We start from the raw sequence: 15934 nt of genomic DNA on the forward strand, positions 1-15934 counted from the left end.
AATCAGAATTAAATCCAAAAATTGGGGCTGTTTTCCAAGATAGTATTTATTCAGCACCTGTCTCTAAGTCTCATTATGCAAAATCCAAACCTCATAAAATAGAAATATAATCAGGTTAAACAGATAGCTCTTTTCTTTGCTTCTCTTCATTTGGATTATATATCTCCAGCAAGGTGGTCTTAAATTTTTAATATACACAACAACTGTTCCAGAATTAGTAGAGAAGGGAACAGCTGAACGGAAAGAAAACGTTATCAAGTGAGTAGAGCTAACAAAGACAATTCTGAATAAGTTTTGTCAGCAGTGTTTCTGGCTTCTGAGAATCTGAAGGGTCTTGTTTCTGGGATGTCAAGTCACAGTGGGGGAGTTGCCGAAAATAAAACATAATTTAAGAATAAATATAAATCCTATCTAGTTTAGAAGAACTCGTCATAGGGTAACAGTTTCCCACAGGCTTGAATATAGTTAGGGAAATGGTCCTTCTAAGGACATTTCCGTTCTGGAGGAATCCCCCTTCAAAACTTCAACATGTTATTACAGAGTCACTATCTCCAGCTGCCAAAAAGAGTCCTATGAGAAAATGACTACCCTGACATTTCCTTCTGAGGTCTCTTCTTTCTCATTTTCCTTCTGGCTTCTGCCTGGGAGTGTGAGTCAGTGGCAATACTGGGATTCATCACATCGTAGACTCCGATCTAGCATATAGAAATACATCTTTTCCATAGACTCTTATAACCCATTCACTACTGCTTTATCTGAATGCCCTTCAGCAGTGTTTAAGCAAGAAGACTAGCATCTGCCATATGCTTGTTCTCTCATCTTCTTCCCCGTGGGAGAAGAGTGTACAGTGGAGTATGTTTTATAATATACACACATGCTCACCGACATGCGTATAAAGGCACACAGAGCTAGGTATGCAAATTAGAGAAAGGTCAACATCCAAGACATGTTCTCTGCACTTTGTTTGGAAGATTGTGACCTTTAGGATGATCACCAGCTCCTGTGGAAATCATTAGGAGCTGGGGTGACATGCAAAGAAGCTTTGCTGTCTATGTAGGTGAATTTTATCCTCATTGTAGAGAGCTCCGCCACACTAGGGGAGGACCTCCTGCATCGCTCTAGCCAAAGATGTTTCTGTATGTTATTCACAGCAGTTGATATGTAGGAGCTGCTCTTGAGAGTCCAGGAGCATTTCTAAAGTCAATGCAAGGTATAGGCTTGACCGACCAATTGTAAGACCTTTAACCAAGGGCATTAAAATATTGCTTATTAGTTTTCACGAGTTCTATCAACATAAGATGTGCTGTGCTTTGAAAACACTCAGGTTACAAGAAACACTGCATATGAAGGAGTTGCATTACAGTATAATTAGTTCTGAATTAAAGTAATTGAATTTATATGAAGTAGTTCTAAAGTATGATCAGTATTTAGAATGAAACTGTAAGAAACCTGGCCTTTTTTGTATGCAGACTACTCAAGATTCTTATGCTTGTCTCAAAGTGCTAGTCCATGGGAGTTTCCATGTCTTGATTCTCAAAGGAATCCTAAAAGTACAGCAAAAGTTGCAGGAAAAAGGAGAGCCGGGTAGTACTCAGAGGACCCAGTTTCTGTTATTCACGTAATATATGACCTTTAGTATCTCTCTGCGCCTATATCTTTTTCTATTCTTGGCCTGCTTAGATTGTACCTTCTTAGAAACACTAATCATATTCAAGCATTATCATTACCATATTTCAATAAAACTATTATTAATTTAAAAAAAATAAGGAGTTGGGGGACTAATAGGCACTTTGGACCAGGACTCAGTAAAATGGAGTTCACTTCTCAGGTCCAGCACAGAGTTCCTAGGTAAATTTAAACCAGTCTTTCCCTGTGCTTCCATTCCCTATCTGTAAAATAAGTAGTTGTGCTTCCTTTCTGTGTCTTACCTACCTGTATTTTAAATTCTGTAGTGCATGGACATCTAACAAAGCATACGTATCTACATACAGCACCTAGCACAATGGGACCTCAGGCAATGTCTCCAGCATAAGACAGTATTACATCTACTGATTCAGGTCAAGTTTTGCCCAGTGCTGGAGAGCTAGCATATATGCCACAACGATTCACACTTTTTTCCAAGCCTGGAAAACAAATCAGCTTTAGAATTCAAAACCAAATTCAGATAATTTGTGGGGTTCACCAACTCTTCTAAACTTTTTTGTAAATCTGCCTCTTTAGATAGGGAGAAAATGTAAAACTAGATAAGCTTAATCTATTTTTGTATTTTGCTATCAGAACTTTACACAGCTCAGATCTTCACTTTACATCAATTACAGATAAAATTACAAATCTGAATTCCTTACTGAAGTTAAAATGTATTAGTGTTGGCAGGACTGTTGCCCAAGTATGGATTCCTGTATTCAGTCCTTGGTTTTCGGTCTTAAAGTTGGCACCATCATTGTTATACACGTACCAATGGAGGCAGAAGGAGATGCTGGCATTGTGTCTTTTTTTAAATCATCCCATAAATATAGAAGTATTTACCCACAGTCGATCATATCGCTCATAAGCAGAACTTGGGATTCAACAAATCTAATAGCAAACTGCTATACAGGAAAATTAAGTTTGAAGCTTAGGTGGCAGTTATTGTTCCCTTTTCTCCATATTTACTGTGCCTTAGAAATTACTCTTCCCACTGCAAAGAGACCTCCTTTTAAGTGCATTTCCCTAAGGAAATGAGAATGTGTATCTACTTAATTTAAAAAGACTGAATATAACTGTGTTTTGGAAATTTTTTAATCTGATGATGAGCTGCAGTCCTTCTCACTATGCTGCAGACACCATACCAAAACAAACAAAGTATTTGGTAACACTTTGCTCTCCAAGTGGATTTGCACTCCTCAGAGGACTAATGCACTAAAGTAGAAGGCATAAACAGAGGCTATAGACTTCTTTGGTGAGTCTATGGATTTCAGCTGAGTCACTACAGCGATAAATGTACTGGGGCAAATTCAACTCCTTTCCTTTCTGTGGGCATTTCAGTTACTACCTAGAGGTGCCAAGTAACTTCTCCTCCAAGAGTCTACAAGACATGACACTTGGAGTGTATGTGCTGGCAGAAGGGGACATTTGTTTTATTTATTTCACATACAAACAGCTATACATTATCATTTTCACTCTTTACAGTAAATAACTGTTCCAAAATGCAGACGGTAAAAAAAGGAAAAAAAAAAAATCTGTATTTTCAGACAGCTATCCTTAATCCCAGCCTAGCATCCTTTCATCTCACTAGATTTTTACCTTATCTTCTGCCTTGCTACTGTGTATTGTAGCCAACTTCAGGTTCAATAGGAAACTAAGGAATTCTTGGGGGGTTATTTTAAAATAAGGCCTGCTATTAAAATGGAGGAAAATTTCTCGGAGAATAAATAAAACATTTCTAGTGTGGCAAAGTGAATATGCCCTCTTTCAGCTGACCAGATCATTTTCAGAAAGGATCAACACATCTTCCACTACAAAAAGGTTTGTCAGGTACTTCTACCTCTCAGCAGATGTCTGAGCTTTGTTTTTTATTTTAATGGGAATTGGTCTCACCAGAAACCGGGACACCCATTTCAGCCCATTAGAGAAATGGGGGGTTTTACTCTCTGCTGCAGCAGGATCAAGATTTCACACATTTTGAGCCAAAATAAAAGTGCTGAGCCATCTTGGTAGAAGGAGAATATTGGGTAAACAGGGCTGGAGGCTGGTATATAGTAATTGTTGAGAGCAGATAAATGGTAAGCAGCTGAAATTCACCTATATTTATGTTAATCTTAGTTCATTGAAGATGATGGGGAGTTTTCCCTTAAAATAAAAAACAGGGCATGACCAGTTGGGAGTAGGACAAGCTTAGTAGCTGCATTGTAGCTGGTCTAGAAAAGGAGTGGGTATCTTTCATATCACAAAGTGAAATACACAGACCTTGGCTGAATCATTGCCAAGTATGAAATCTCCTTAAAAATCACTTCATATTACCTCGCTCTAAACTTCATGTGATGATTCGATGAGGAGCTGAAGTAAAAGTAAGGAGGAGTATATCAAAGAGATTAAACTGTGGAAGAAACATACCTGTTCCCAAGTCTATTGGAAAAGATTCAGGTAGTTTATTAAATACTCCAAAGGTTTCCTTTTGCTGAGTTGTATGAGGAGTTTTACTGGGAAGTGTTTTAAGCCAATAGTCCTTGGAAAGACTTTCTGAAAACTGAGTGTTAAAGCTGGTATGGCACTAATAACCAGGTGGCTGGTTGAAAAGTACACAATGGCAGAAAGAGGAGCCAGAAGGATCTGGATTCCCTTCATGACATGGTTACTTGTAAAACAAGGTATATACCATGTCTCAGCTCCCTCTATCTATATATGGGTAATAATATGCATCAATATCACTCCACTGTCTGCTGGGCAAGTAAATTGCATTAGGCAACATTGAGAAGGAACTATTTTTCATTTTATCTATATTTATATGGAGAGAGAGAGGGAAAGAAAAAAACCCACAACTTTATGTGAATTACAGATCAAGAGAGCTGAAGAAAACCCCAAGTTATTTCTCTATTTTCTATTTCTTACATAATGAAAAGTAGGCCATTTATTTAAAAGTAATGGGAGATACTATGTGGGAATTAGCAATGATGATAATAATATTCAGCATTATGTTATTATTGCTTCACTTTAATCCTTCAAAATACATTCTGTTCTCAAACTCTTCAAATTAAATGATTCTATTAAAAACCTTTAGGCTTAGAAAATCATAGTTCTTTATAATATTCTCAGCTAAAATAAGTTATACGCTGTGTGAAGTATGCTACAATAACAGTGTACACTGTTGTCATATGTATTATTCAAACTCCTTTACAGATGTGAACTGCTTCTCCATCTGAATTATAATACAAAGTCTATTTTTATACTTGATTTCCCTGTCTGTGATACAATCTTTTGTTTAAAGACAGCAGTATGTATACTTTATCTCACCCTGCTACCACCCCACTACTATTTTAGACAGTGTGAATAGAAGAAAAATAAGTTTGTATACATTTGGGTACATCACAGGTCCATCTTTATTCCTATACATGTTTTAAAATAAATACTTCATACTTAACTTTTTTTTATAAATACATCTAGTGATATAAATGCTAAATACATGCATGTAATATGTTACTCATTCTTGAAATAAGTAAAACAAATTCAGTTCTGATAAAGAATACTTCCAGCTTATCTTTCCATTATAGGTAGTGTTCTTTTAAACATAAAATATTTGCTCTAAGTTGCCAGCATTTCTGTAAACCTTTTGCTCTAACTGGGGCTGTCTCTAGGCACTATCACAGTTCAAGTAGTATTTAATCATGATTATTTGTAAGTATTCTGAAAGGTCTTTCAGAATGGCTCCTGTAGCATGGACTGTAACAGAATAATGTAAATTTAAGGGAAATACTTCTTTTAGTGAATAAGCCAGTAAACTGTGCCTTTTCAAAGCTTTCTATAGGCTGAACTAGTATACTGAATCAAAGACCATCTTATTGAATGTATGCTGCACACAGCTACCCACACATAGGCATGTCTGAGTGCTCCTGCCTTTGTCAGGCCAAATCCTGGCACTTCCAGATGCTCACAAGTTCCCAGCCTAAATATTCTTTTAAAGTGGTTTTCCTTTGATGAAATAATAATTAACCTTATTTTCATCCTTAACTTTATTTTAACACCACCTCCTAGGTCACTCTGACAAGCGGAGCTACTAGAAGCTCTTTTATGGCACAGAAGGACTATGGCTGCACTATGGAGCAGCACCCCATGATCTGCATACCCCGGGGGGCACTCAGCCTTGGCCTCAGCCCCACAGGAGGACACGCAGGCTGATGGCATCAATCCCTTCAGCAGCTGGGAATTGACATTGCAACGAAGGAAGCAAGCAGCAGATGAACAGATACACGTTTCAAAAGATAAGGAGCATGTGTTATGTGGAGAAGGTGCTCTTGTACCTACTCGATGCACTGTCCACAGCCCAGCTTGGCACAAACTTCATCCCTATTTGATCAAGTTTCAAAACCGCATCAGGACAGGCGCTTCTTTCTTCAGGGCCTGCTGTTGATTTTATTAAAGCCAAGGAAAAGTTGGTTTTTCAAGAATGGGTAGAACATCCCAGCTCTTTTGCAATGTTCTCCTTTCATTGCTGAAGCATGTCCTGTGCAGTGGCTTTAAAACCCAAGTAATCCTGATTCACCAGTCAATATTAGTCATATAATACCAACCCATGGGAATAATTTTCTACACCTGACATTAAATTGAAAAGCATTTAGGACATATATTTGGATATAGGTTCATGAATTTTTTCCTAGCTCACTGCTGCATAATTAAAAAAAAAGTATGCCACTAAAATCCTATGAAGATGTCTAATTCCTCTTCCTAATTCCCTTTGTATAAAGAACAAATATACTGAGTCCACTGTGCTATTGCTCAAACTTAAATCCAGTGCTGGATAAAACCAGATTTACCACAGGTTCCATTTTGATTATCTCAGAAAAATACTTCCTTTCATCCTTTCCGTTTTTCTGATTCTACACAAAAATTATCATCCCAAAACACATTAGTAATGAGTCAAACTTAAACAGATTTAGCATCATTCACTTCATACTTGTTTGAATAACTTTTCCCTGGAATTCACACGGCAGATCTCATGAGACCTTCCCATCATGTTGACATTTCCTTGCCCAGCTGGGTCAGAAACACTGCACTAAATGTTCTTGCGCTACTTAAAGCCTTCGCTTCTGGCCAACACCAAGCAATGCACAGGCATGCAAACAATTAACACAAACAAACTTAAAGGCTTGCTGAGCTCCACAAAAATTAAGTACATTTGGTTAAAGTTTGGGCCACAGTTTATGTCATATACATTTAATCAAAGACTAACATAGCTGTTTTCGGTAACAAGGGACAATAGCCATAATTTGGAGGCCTTAACTTTCATTCTGTCCTTATTCAAACAAAGAACAAATTAATGAACAGAAATGAGTGAGGAATTAAAGGCACTCTTTAGAATAACACCTAAATAAGCAGCAAAGTCCAAAGTTACTTTTTATCTTATATATATGTGAACATGCCAACAGACATTATAAGCCTTTCAATATTGCTAGTATTTCCAGGCGAACATTTCACCACTAATGTTGGGGGTTTTTTTGCTTTCTATAATGACCTACTTGGATTTTAAGGCAATAAGTTCAGGGAACTTCATTTTCTGTTTATAGAAAATTCACTTTCTGGTTGTCACTCTTTAGTGCTCAAACGCAGCACAGCAAAGTTGTGGCTTGCCTAGAGTTAAGCTAGACTGAAGTGATTTGCTGCAGATCTAATAAAAAAACACTTTGGGAACTTCAAAGACAACTCAAGAGGAAATTAGGTGTCTTGAAGGGAAAACAACTTCCTCTTTTTATTATAAGTACTCCAATAATTTTAAATTCTATCACAGGTTCTTTTAAGATGTCATATACATAGGGGTCAGCAAAAGTTTTGCAACCATATTTCTCTTTTGCAATTAACTTCAGCACTTTACTGTGTATGCTTATCTCTATCAAATAGGTTATGCTTGACAACCATCAGAGATGTCAGTTTAACAGTGTCTTTTCTAAATATTATTTGGATGACAAATATGATTTATTTATAACACTTTAAATGTTTTTCCTGTTTCTGAATTCGAAAATGCTTTCTATAGGTATGCTTGCAATATGATCTCTAGCACTAAATTCAATTAAGCGTAGGTTTATTTACTACTATAATCATTGCAGAAAAAATGAAAGTGTTGCTTGCACGGATACTAACAGCAGAATAGAGCAATCTAGATGAACACTGCTCGGAGGCTGGGAGTTTTTTTGATTGCTCCAAAGGAATCTGTTGAGAAAACAGGATATTATTTGCATAATGTATCAAAATGACTGTTGGTTTTCCTTTATGAAGGCACAACAAACTTCCTGACACAGATAATATCCTAGCAACTCTTTGCGGTAACTGAGACACCATTACAGCAACAAAAATATTTACAGTATGTTTTTATAGCAGCTATTTAAAAAGCTGGAGGAATTGTTCTGTATTTCTAAAAATGGATGCTAAGAGTAAGCCCTTAAAACTATGCATAGTTTAGAATCCAATTGTTTCTTTTTATGTTAGATGCAGGGTGAATTTGGAGGAATATTTTTAAGAGACATGATATTTCGTCATTATGTATTGGTCAGTGTTTTCAATAAATTTTCAGCAGTGTTGCAATTTTTTGTTAGAAAAAGATTAGAGAGGCTAGAGAAAGCTAGCAATGTGGCAAGGTTCAATTTTTACTAAGTAAATTATGTCATGAATATATAAAAAAGTAAAATCTCAACAGAAAGCTGGCATAAGGCATCATTGAGCTGACAGGGAAAAAAATTGTTATTTTAATATCCAAATATTCAAATTTCAATTTATCCCAAACCTGATTTATTTAAGGATTTCTTTAAGAATAACATAGCATATTATTCATAGCATATATATACAATCTATTGCATAGTCTTAATTTATATACAGATTTAATTTTGAAATTTGCTATACTGTAGAAGATTTGCATGAATATGAAACTCTTAAATGAACAACTGAAGAAGTATGATAGTAAAAGGCCAGTTTCTGAACTACCTTTACACTCTGGGGATGGTTACTCATATGACCCATTCCGTTACAGTCAATGGGACTTCATGGGTGAGGAACTTCCTGAGGCCCCTTCCTGAACAAAGTATTTGCTGTAGAAGGATGATTAGGTAAATGCGTAAGTATTTTCTGAATAACATTTGTTCATATGTATGCCGAAATGTCTTCCGTGGTGCCTTGCCACAGAAAGTGAATATGTAACCAGTTTAAAGCTGCATTAAATGGGTATGCAAAACCAGTTTGAAATTCAAGATCCACTTGTATTTCATGAAAACACTTTTCTTTAGGTGCAGATATGGGTACTTCATTGGTGTTCTTGTGTTTCAAAACTGATCAGAAAAATAAAACATAAATGAAGAAGTGCAGCCCCATTTACTGTGAATGAGCTCTCCTGTACACATTTCACTGACTATAAATAGGGTATTTCTAACACCTGATGATATCTCTTTGGAGAACACCACATTAAGAATCCAGCATTGCAAACATTTATATATTTATACTTTTAACAGCATTCTCATTGAATGAATTTAATTATTCATTTGCTTAATGACCCAAGTCAGGAAAATGTGTGTTCAAAGTACCCTGTCATCAATCATTTTCTTAACTTTAAACATATGTCAGGTCCCTGTGAAGCTGACCAATCCATTAGGTCACTTTGAAAACTGTGATTTTTGAACAATTAAAAGAAGTGGGATGTAGTTGTAAAGAGTGTTATAACCTAATCCTCCATTCCTTGAGATATAAAAGTCAAGACTAGGCAAGTCAGCTTATGATTTTTAGCAAATGGAAAATAAAGCTCAGCATGCTTAGCTACCACTATAACCAGGATCTGTAAGAATTTTGCAAAGTTTTCTGTGAATACAGGAATCTGTGTGGAGTTTCGCTTAATTTGTTTCATTAACTTAGTCGGGAAATATGATATAGTACTTAGGAACGTAAACACTCTGACTTATGAGTTTGTTGCTATACAAGTAAAGGGCTCTTTTCTCAAAGTCATGGCAGACATAAGCATACACAAAGATACTCCGCATAGCAGAGAAGGCCACCCACAAAGTTATGTGAATTTAATTTTTGATTCACATTCCTCTTCTCCCATAAAAGCCAAGGTGGGCCATGGCTGTTTTCCCATAAAGTGCTGAGAACGCTCAATCCGAGTCATTAGGGCCTTGAACACAGAACATACCCCCCCACACCCCACACACCCCCCCGATAAGATTCTCTTTTTGTACATACAACAGAGTAGCGAATTCCCCAGAGGAAACACTCAGACTGAGGGAAACATTGCAAGGACGTTATCCTTCTGCATTTTAAAAGCAATTTCCTGGCTGCCAGCAGGCCTGGTTCCTAATGCCAACCAAAGGACCAGCCACAAGAGATGCCACTGCTGGAGAAAAAGCATTTTGGTTCTTGGCACCTATGTTGTACAGCTGCTAAGCATGCACTGTGGGTGGTCGGAGCCATTGGTTTCCCTTCTGCAGCTGACAAGAGACAGCAAGGGAGATAACAACAAGGGAAAAAGGAGAGAGCGAGTCACAGAATGGAAGCTCTAATCTGAGACATGTGGAGCCAGATTCTCTGGAGATATAAATTAACTCGTCTCTGGTTATGTCATTTTATGATTTTGATGTCTTGTAAAAGTGCATTTTATGTCACGAAGAATGAAGGTGTAAAATTAACCCTAAAAGCAAATTTCTATTGAGTGCATTCTTCATCTTGCACTTCCACCTTAGGACAACCAAAAAACAAATCAAGAATAGCATTGGTATATTTTCTTAATATAGGCTAAAAATCTGTCCCTGCTCCTTTATTGTTATTTGTTGTTGTATTTATCTGCAATTTGAACAGACACTTCAGCTTTGTATGATCAGCAAGTGGCAGTTCTGGGGTACACAGAGTCAGTAACCTTTTTGTCTGAGTGTTTTTAAATATATGCAAAGCAGTTTCTAGCATTCCAAATGTGTGTATACATATTAATTGTCAGGTCATTTCTTTCTCAGCTTACTACTGGCTTCTAATGAAAATCCCAGAAAAGGGCTTGCTATAATTCTCTGCAAATATCACTATTTTAGGAAGATGAAATTGGAAACTAGGATATTCTTCTCTTGGAAGAAGTTAGAAACAACTTAATCTCAGCAGATCTGCCTTAATTCTGTCTACATTTTTTCCCAAAAGTGAAGAGAAAATATGCTTTCCCTTATAATCTTGACAATGTTGGTGCTTGATTTGCAGCAGACAGCAAATCTACAGATAAAATTTGCAATTTATTGGAGGCAAAATGAATTTCTCTGTTCCCCAGTTTCTTTATTGGAAAAAACAAGAGCTTTCAGGACAAACCTGTGCTTTTAAAGGAAGGTGTGAGTTCAACATAGACAGATGTATCCACGCTGGCTTTAATCTGTCTAACATGGATGATAATGGGTGGAAGTGAAGGTGCACATGTTGCCCAGAGAGGATTTCAGGACCCAACTGGATAAAGCCCTGAGTAAACAGGTCTGACGTCATAGCTTGACCCTGTTTTGAGCAGGAGCTTGGACCCCAGGAGCTCCTAGGGTCCCTTCCAGCCTGAATTATCCTGTGGCTCCATGATCCCATGTGGGAGCACCGATGGCAGCACAGACAACAGCACACCTGCCTACCCAGAGCTGCTAATACAGTCATTGCTCCCTTTTTGTCTTCTACAGAAGACACCACCATGGTGTCCCCCTACGGTTGACACCACCAGCGGTCCCTGCTCACTGACTAACGACATTAAGGGTTACCTCTCCACTGTCCTCTTAGGCTTTTCCCAGTGGCAGCTATGGAGATAAAAGCCTTTGACTCTGTTCTGTCCTGCCCATGGGACGTCCTGAGAGTCCCCAGGGGGGTAAGCCCGGGTCAGTCCTGACCGTGTGGGGCTCTGCAGCCTTTCTGAGGGCACCCCCACACTCAGCCTGGGTGACCCACACCCTTAGTGCACTAAGGCTTTCCAAAGCACCCTAGAAGGCAATGTCACATGAGATGCACTGCTTTTCCTACCATGTCACTTCAGAAACTCCAGCCCTGGCAAGACCTGTGGTCCTCTTATTCTTCACGTTATGTTCAGGAGCGTGAGCCGGCAGTGTGCAATCTGCACTTGGAGGTGGCAGTGGGACAACAACATGGAGCAAGCAGGAATCCTTTACACTATGTTTGTGGGAAAACATTTTTGGAAAGGCCACTCTTAACAGCCACATCTCTGCGGAGTTCACAGACCAGAGGGGCCAAGTAGCAGATGGAAACCAAATGCAGCAGCTGTCCCCTCCCCTGAGGGACATAGATGACCCTGACTTTTCAGGGCTTCTGCCTCGAAGGGAGCAGAGCCGCGCGGGATGATGCAGATGGTGGCCCTGGGAGTCAAGCGCATGGTGTGTAAGTTCAAAGAACCTTGTCCAGCAGTAGCCTCATGGGCCTGCAAGTGCTTGACAGCTGTGTGCCGTGCTGCAGAGCCCGGGAACGGGCCTTAGGCAGCTTTGAAGGGCAGAGCCTGATCACTCCTGGGTCAGGAGGGAATGGGCGGGGAGCCCAGAAATAGATGTCCTACTGTCCACAGGCTATGAAGTCCTTTCCTATCCAAAAGTTTGCTGCTCAAGCACTGGCTATCTCATTCCGGGAGACAGCTTGGTTACTCCAGTGATCACGAGTAATGGGCATCCAGAGGAGAGTGGTTTGAGCTCTCTGGCAGCAATGTGAAGCCAACAAATCTGATACTGTCCTGAGCAGCAAACCCTATCAATGTCTCGGAAGAAAAATCACTCATCTCATCAAATACTGTGTCAGTTTGTCCCTCACAGGAGGAATATGGAAACAAACTGCTAAAACAAAAATCACCAACTGTATGCCAGCTTGATTTTGACAGAAACTGTGACCAAAACTCCAGCCCTTGGACAGACATTTATCATTCTGACTTACTGAGGATAAGGGCTCAATTCAGTTGCTCACACACCCGTGTCTCATCCCTTTTGACCCACCCCCGCCTAGCTAAGATATTCACATGCTAGAAGACTTACAGGACACTCCTGGAGCTCCAGGTGGAGGCCAGGCAGGATACTTCAGAGCGTCTCAGATGGCACTACATGACTGTAGGCATCAAGATCTATGTCTTTGCATTGACCTTCACTCAGAACTAAAAGAATCCACACTGTCAGACAGCACACAGTGATGGGCACCATATGGGTGCACAGACAGAGAGGTGGATCCCTCTTTGTGTGTATATAATTTTTCTCAGGCATGCTTATGGTCAAATCCAAACTTCTCCTTATCATCACCTTGTTAGAGCAACTGTTCATTTACTATAGCGAGATCTGAAGTTTCCCTGTGTAACATGAAGTTAGCTTCCTATGGGAACTTGTGTGATCTCCAGGAGTTAACATCCTGAGGCTGAATTAGTTTTAGCACCTCTTTATTGGGTGGGTAAATATTTACATCAAATTGTCCAGAGTTTAGCATAACAACTTCAATTCTTCCTGGCAAGAAAGTCAGCATAGGTCATTTTGTCAATGACAAGGCTTCTAGATAATTAAACAACACTCACTGGCCACTAATTTATATGCATTATAACTCAGACTTAAGAACCTAAATAGACCAATAGAATAAACTTTGCAGACACTAAACACTTATTTGCTGTGACACTATTTACATTCGGGACTACAGAAAGCAGTAAATCAAAGGAGGACTTTAGAAGAGGAAGAAGAGAGAACAGTCTTCCTTTTCCCAATATTAATATTTAATATCCTTCCAGACATAGGCAATATTTGATGCAATTGCTAGAAATGCATTTAGTATGGAAATTTTAGATAAGGATTTGAATGAGTCAAATAATGAATGTTTCTGAAAAACACACCTTCAACTTTCTTTTAAACTACGCAGAAGTGTACGCAGAAGTGTACGCAGAAGTGTACACAGAAGTACACTAATGTTTTTTCCACATAAGACACACAAATAGCCCTTTAAAGCTCCCTCCCGTGAGCGTGCACTGAGCTTCTGTGTATGGATTGCAGCACATGGACCCTGGGCTTTTAAAAACTTGTTGGCCTGGAGATGTCACAGTCTAGGCTCAGTTCCCTGGCAAGTGTCTGTCACACTTACAGCACACTATGACCTGATAGCCCAGCTGCTGTCGATCGGCACTAAACCTAGCCCTGGGCACACTTCTGTTTCTTATTAGACATGAGAAAGACACCTGATATGTTCTTGTCGTCTTCTTGCAGCCCTTCCTCTGGGCTTAGCTCAGAGGCTTCAAAAACCATTTTGAACCCATTTTACAGCAAAGGATAATTTGATTTACCAATACTCATGCTTCTAAATTCTATTCTTGTGGAAAGAAGACCTGGAAAATATCTTCAGGAGTATTGTCAAGCAAGCCTGATGACAGCTGGTCTACCATCCTGATAGCCTGATATTATGTTATATTCCAGTAACAGATGTAGACATCAGGCAACTGTAGCAGTCGAGCCTCAGCTGGTGACCAACAAGTGGAAGTCCAGACTTCTGCCTGTGTTTGTGAAGAGGACAGCATCTGTGCATGTACATATGTACAGTAACAGTTACACAGAAAATCATGTTCCAACAATGCATAAACCAGAGTGAAAATAAAGGAAAAAATCAGAGTGGCAACAAACTAGAAAACAAACTAAAAATGTTGTAACTGCTTTTTCTGGCATAGTGACAGGGCCTCCTGTGAGATTCTAGTGCCTGGTGTGAAAAGAAGCAAAAGAAGATGCATAAAAACATATTAGAAGTGATTGTTCATGTGGCAGAAAATTAATATCACAAAATTATTTCCAGGAGTGCTGTGATTTCTTCTCTGTTTGTGGGAAATAAGTTAAAGAGCATAAAGAATACAAAGAATATTCTATCAAAAGGCCACTCTCCAGAAAACTAGGATAGAACAATCCCATCTGGATGAGCAAAAAGTTTGGGGTTTTGGGGTTTTTTTGTAAAACTAATTGTGAACATTGAAAACAGTGAAGCTGAACAGGCAAGAAGTACAGCTGGAATTCCAGGGGTCATTCATCTCTGCCATGGGGAAATAAATAAATCAATTTCTGTTAATGGTCTTGGGTTTTAGTCCCTGGTGCTCAAATTTTGTAACCATTTTTATTTTTCATTATATGATTTTCATCAAAAAATTTACATTATGTAATTTATAACCATAACATGTATGGAAAAATCATTTCCCATTCCTTTTTCTCCATGCAGTAATATTCAAATCAATGTATGAGTTTCTTTTTGCTTTCAACCTGGTACTTCTGTATTTCACAAGATGTTTTATTTCAGGAAAATGGTCATGAAGAAGATAAATTACATTCTTCGTTGCTTTTGTATTTCCTTAGTTGTTGTATCTTTTACTCCTTTTGGCAACAAATCAAAACCATGAGAGGTGTCTTCCAGTTGCAAGCAGAGAGTTTTATATATGCCTTATCACATCATTAAATCAATTGTGGTAGTGATTTCTCAGCTTTTCTTGGCTGTTCTTTCAGTCGTTTTTGAGTTTTCCCAAACATAACAAGGTACAATTAGTGCTAGTATTCAACCATGATCTACATCATTTTTCAAACAGGAAGTCTTTGATACATTTTACAGTACAGGAGATCTGTCAATTAATAAAGTCAGCTAAAAATGTAGAAATTATTCTTAGTTCTAAGTGTTGTTTTTTTATGTCTTGTTTGGTACTGCATGAATGTATTGCTTAAGGCTGCGGTATATTTTCTTTTTGGGCACATAGGAACTGAAGGTACAAGCCCAGCTGGATTTCTCATGGCAGCAGACTTTTGTCAGCAGACGTTTATATTTAATCCCTCTCAAGGCATTGAGAGATACCTCGATGCCTTTCAGGGCAGATGCGGTGGTGCTTCTTCTTAATGCCAGAGGCGTTTTCACTATCATAAGTAAGAGACCATATCTCCCACACTGAAAATTAAATATATTTGCAAACAAGCTCTATCAGATCAGATGCATTAAGACGCAGTCTCTTAGTTAGCCCCATGAGTGTCAGCATATGTGGTGCTCTATCGCACAAACCAAGGCTCCAGCAAGTCGTGTTGCCTCCTAACAAGTGCTGCTGTTGCTCACTGCTTCCCATATTAGGCAGGGCAGCCATGATAAACTGTCCTGCTCTTGAACTATTCTCGTAAAGACAATGTCCTGACATTTTTTAAGATCTGTATTGCTACTGGATTTGTGTACTTCTGTTTATATACATTTTAGATTCAAAGGTTTCCCCTGTGCTGGAATACATCCA

This window comes from Gymnogyps californianus, chromosome 5 (genome assembly GCF_018139145.2).
Source record: "Gymnogyps californianus isolate 813 chromosome 5, ASM1813914v2, whole genome shotgun sequence".
NCBI lineage: Eukaryota > Metazoa > Chordata > Aves > Accipitriformes > Cathartidae > Gymnogyps > Gymnogyps californianus.